Source organism: Sinohyriopsis cumingii, unplaced genomic scaffold (genome assembly GCF_028554795.1).
Source record: "Sinohyriopsis cumingii isolate HCF-2022 unplaced genomic scaffold, ASM2855479v2 utg001196l, whole genome shotgun sequence".
Taxonomy (NCBI): Eukaryota; Metazoa; Mollusca; class Bivalvia; order Unionida; family Unionidae; genus Sinohyriopsis; species Sinohyriopsis cumingii.
The window spans coordinates 658875-664550 of record NW_028315971.1 but is presented as its reverse complement, the minus strand read 5'-3'; positions in this window follow the sequence as shown (position 1 = coordinate 664550).

The window sequence follows — 5676 nt, the reverse complement described above, 5'->3', positions numbered from 1 at the left end:
GCCTAGGGCCACCACAGGGTTTAATTCGGCACTGTATTATTTGTTTAAATTATCTCGGGATAAAAGAAAATAAAATCTATGCTAAACAGAAAGTCGCAGCCGCTTACCCCCCCCCCCCAAAAAAAAAAACTACCATAGTAGACGAATGTGTTCGATTATGTTAATATGTATCAGTTACAATGTAAAAACCATTGCTTACACTATAGCTACCACTGTGTGAAAGACATTGCGCTGACGTTTAGAGATTGTTGATAAAAATAGGGAGTGTTGACACTGAAGTCAACAATAAGTAAACAGTTCACTACTTACACAATTAATATAACAGACGGAGAAAGTATGAGTGGGATGCTAACGCCCGGACAAGAAATCTCTTAGAGTCAGTAAACATCCAGTAAACTTTCCCAATAAGTGAGAAAATAGTTTCCGGATTTTAGAAACAACGTGCAATTCAAACTGAAAAGAAGTACTATGCTCAAAATCTTACGATGATTCACAGTCAGGGGCGCCTGCAGAATTATTTCCAGAGGTGGTGGTTGTTTTAGAAGCAAATATGTATGGGTCAGCAATTCAGTTTTAGGGATGTAGGCCAAATGTTTAGAAGTGAAACTGGGGGGGGGGGGGCCGGCAAGTGCTCCCCCTTGCCCCAATGGGCGTGCGCTCATGGTCAAGGTCCTACGAAGGAATGCGTTCTTGACGTTAAAATAACGCTTGTAATTAAAATTCTTTTTTTTAAAAATCCGAAATGTTTTCCCTTACGTAACAAGTGGCAGGCATGTGATGAAAGTGTTAAAAATATAATGATAATTGTAGTATTTAAAATTAATCAAACTGACAACATGCTGTTAATATAATTAAATTCGTAACAAGATTACTCGGGAATTTCCATGAATCCATTACTAACAGGAACTATCGACATGTACAGTTACTGTGAAAAAGTACCGTGGTACGTGCAATCGAATATATATATATATATATATATATATATATATATATATATATCTGTGTGTGTGTGTGTGTGTGTGTGTGTGTGTGTGTGTATGTGTGTAAAAGGCGCGAAGCGGGGACATCATTGTGAATGCACACTATCAGACCGGGGACACCTCGAAACGGGGACGTCCCCATTTTGTAATGTCGGCTTAAATGAAATACCAAGGCCTTATTTAATGATACAAAACTTACAATAAGCGTATCTGAGCATGTCCCCGTTTTGTCGGTACTTTTTTCAGATCTTGCTATACACAACAATACACACATCCCGCTCAACTCAAAACCTCATGTGTATCAGTCCGGAAACTTCATCCCCGTTCATGCGGTAAAAATTCACAGTATTGCTGTCGGCTTGCGCACTTTGCTTCCGAATTGCTCACCAAAGATGGCATGAAGAAGAGCTAACAGTATTTCAATCATTTATTTAAACAAAGACAAATATATATATTTTATTTTTTAACACAGAGAGCTATATCGAAATACATGTTTATTAATGGGTAGTCCAACGTTCATAACACATTTCGCCAAATTAGATCGGGAACACAAGAAAACTGAATAAAAGTTTTCATGCAGATATTATGCACGGCTTGTGCGATGGGCAAGAGATTCTAACAATTCATCTATGTATCAAATACATAATAAAATAGATCTTTATCGCTCATAATTTGTTAAAATAAAAATGTCCCCGTTTTGATGGTTAAAATCATGTCCCCGTTTTGTAAGTTTTACAAGAATGGGTGCGTGTGTTTGATTGTGCGCGCGCGAGGTTGTCTATCGACTTTATAGGTGGTTAGGGTGCAGTTTAAAGCTCTTCTATAATTTTTGATGCCATTAAAATACATTTACAAACCAAGGGAATGAATGCTAATCGTCCGTCCGCCTTGCTTGCATGTCTTTAAGGACGGTAATACCCAAGTTATCCACAAGAAATCGTTGTGAATCTAACATAACAAAAATTCAGCCTGACACCATTTTCAAACATATGGTAGAGTGTCTTATGCTGCGGAATGGTGTCTCCTTCCTGTAACTTTAGGTCTTACTTGACTCATTGGACAGATTCGGGAGGGGATGGAGTTGGATAACTTTCATCAGGCTGAGACAAATTGCAGAAAGGAAAACGTGAATATTTTCTACAGTAAAGATACAAATGAAAAACGAATAACCAATGGTTTTTGTGGAAAGCATGCTTGTCAGATTTTAATTAAGGTATTCGTGTTAATTTCTTATACATCTGATAACTTTTACACGGAACCAATACTACATCGAACCCCCATTTTAGCGTTCGTTTTTGACAGTAAAGAGGTATTTTAACTATTTTCTGTGACATGGCGGCTAAAAATGTCAGTATGGGTCCCGTACATATTTAAATTCCACTTAGCCAACTCAGTCTGATATATTTACCGCTGCAGTAGAGATAAAATAGACATAAATATGTAAACCATGCCGGATGTTTATTTGCAGTCTCAGTTGCGCATTTGATCTCCAACGCTAGTATCGCTACAGCTGTATCAAACAAAAATCCATTTTCAAGCCTAACTCAAAAGTAAATGTAAACGGAATTTCTAATCAAGTTTCTGACTGAATTTATTAAGACAAAGCTTATACTTTTCAGGCTCATGTCATCTACCTTAAAACTTAGGGGAATCAAAATACGAAACTATCCAGTATGAACTTATATATTACCAAGTTCACAAAAATGCATAAAAAAGTTTTCATTTTATTTTCAGTATAAAGGTTAAGCATATGTAAAGTCCTATGCATATTTCATTTATATAATGTGCTCGGCCTTTGTCCGTAGGTTAGGGTAGTGTTTGGGTATACTTGACTATTGTCTTCGCCTTGGGTTGTGTCTACCTTACTATTGTCAGTTTCTTTGTTTACTTGAATGTAAGTTCAAGGCCTGACCTGGCTAATAAATTAGTGAAATTTTTCCATTTGACATTTCCCATATCCTGGGTATTTTATCTTAGGTCAGGTGAAATTAGTATATATAGGATGAAATAAAGAAAACTATCCATTCCTCTTTTAAGTTCAGTGTATGGAATCATTTATTGTTGTGTTTAGATCATTTATTTAAACTAGTCATTGGAATTACACAGTGCTCACTGACATTGTGGACTAAAAGACTTCTATGAAATTGTCGTGAATTAACATAAAGACATTCTGGATTATATCATTTTGATACATCAAGACTATTTAAGCACTGGCACACGCAAGACTACTGATACATCAACACATTAAATACCGGAATTCATTTGGAACAATAAAAACTTCTGGATGTTTGGTTGAACATTTAGGATTATTTTGTATTTTCTTCACAATGATGTAAGTTCTCTTAAATGTTCACTGGAACTAGAGAAATAAATTATTTGTTGATTTTAATAAACTTGTTGGTTTCACTTCTTTCCGTTGCTTAACATAAGACCATAAAGTCATAAGAAAAGAAGGACTGCACTGTGTAATTGTGCAAAATTTTGTAAAATAATTTCGCAATACATTCTGTCGTTGTCAGCGTGAGACGTAACCATTAAGACTGGTGTATTGGATAGGCTCGTAATAACTTGGCTTGTTAAATTCTCCTGCTTGGAGGCATGAATTGAATTTTAATTAGGTTCCGTTCGATAACGGCAAGAGACATAAAAGATGTCAATGTTAACGCAAAGTCAATAACGGAAAATAAGAACAGCTGAGCTGAACCGGGGAAGTTTTAATAAGTCTTGGTCTATCTGATACAGTTGTCATAAAATAATATTTTCCAGAATAGTTATTAATAAAGGTGGACTAGAAAGGATTGTTCCGACTTCGATGGGAGTGATAAAAATTATGGCGAGTGAAGAAAGTAATCATGATTGGGTAAGCTAAATGACGGCGGAGGGGGTGCGTGGGTTCCCAGATGGAACTCAGGCTCTTAAGAAATTCCTCTCCCGAAATTAGTCAGTCTATGTCCTGAGGGAGCTAGTATTTTAGCTCCGGGAAATAATAGATGGTTCAAGAGACGCGTGCCTGAAAATGAAATGATTGACATAAAATGAGAGATTGGACTTCATGGAAAAGTGCGATTCTCGAATAAAGCACAAGATCAGTCTCAGTTGCATACAATGCATATTCGTTGATGTAAGATAGCAATTATTTGTCGAATTTATTCATTTTAAATTCATACATCATTGTTCCTCAAGTTGATAAGTAATTGGTTGCATGCATTACAACTCAAATGCTATGTGACTTATGCCCTATATGAATGAGTTGAGATTTATTTGTTAGGATGTAATATAAATCTTGTATCATTAAGGATTCGTGAATTTCGATGAGTAGTAAATTGTCGGTCTAAAATGATTTTCATCATATATGCTGAGAGTTGGTTTGACTATTTCTTGCATCGTACGTCAGTGAATCGCTAATTAGCAAAGTAACGTAGTTAGGATAGGGAGTGAAGTCCAATAATAAATTGTGTAATTAAGTTTTGAATTCGTTTCAACCGAGAATCAAGGGTGTAAGCGTTAGGAGCGTGTGGCGACAGGCATTGCTCAGCTGGTACTTTATAGTGATAGCAGGGCAGTGATAGTTATCTGAGAGGCCTAATTATGTCGTAGTTCCAGTTAAGAGTGCTTGGAACCGCTAAAGAAGACATAAATTCACGTTAACAGGGTTGTGAGTGTGTATTAGGTTGCGAACTGACCATAGCTTATTTCTGTTGAAATACGATAGACGATATCTGACGTAAATAGTGGGAATATTGTTGATCCCAGAAGGAGAAAAAAAATCTGACTCATATTAAAGTTGGAAATTATATTTTTTATTTGAAGGGAAAAAATAGCTTCATGCTGTATTGCACAATGGGAAAAGGGCAGTCTACAGCCAAGACGGGTCGGTGACACGAAGATGAGAGAGAGAGAGAGAGACACGGCAACGCCAACAGTGATTTGGAAAAGACCAGAAGCACCAGATGATGCTGACATACCGGCAATGTGAATTCAGTTAGTCACTTAATTATATGATGAAATTTGTTCTGTCATGATAACAGAACAGCTGTTTGAATTTTGCAAAACATTTGTAACTCTGTCTCTAAGAGAAAGTGAATCACTCAAACGTCTTGTTTAATTTCATTTTATTTGTGATCAAATTGTTATATTTTACATACGGGGACTCGTGTTTTTCTATTCTATGTCTCTGTTCAGATCTCTGTTATTTCATGTATTAATATCATATGTTATTCTATAGTTTACTCGATTCGAGCAATAACACCGTCGTCGATCATCTTCTAGATAACGATAACCATGTGTAGTAGATCCTACCGTCATCCCACCCCAACCACCCCTTGACACGCAGTTTATATTGTTTATAAAATGTTTTGAATTAAAATACGGACATACTGACATACTCTACCGCAGCGTGTCGCATGAATAATAATTTGGAAATGATGTCACACTAAGTTTCTGAATTTGTGCTGTGTTCGGTAAAACGATGTAGAACCTCTGAAAACGTAACCGCGTCGACCTTGCCAGTGATAGTGATAAAGACAAACTTTGCAGGCTTGTTACTAACCCGGTAGTTCAATCATGCAAATTAGTTAGTAGATCATACGATAAAAGTATGTTAGCGTTTCATGGCAATCCACCACTTAGTTTAAGAGCAAGCTGTACAACTTGAGCTAAAGGTCGACAGGTCATCCCATAAGGTTTTCTGGTTAAT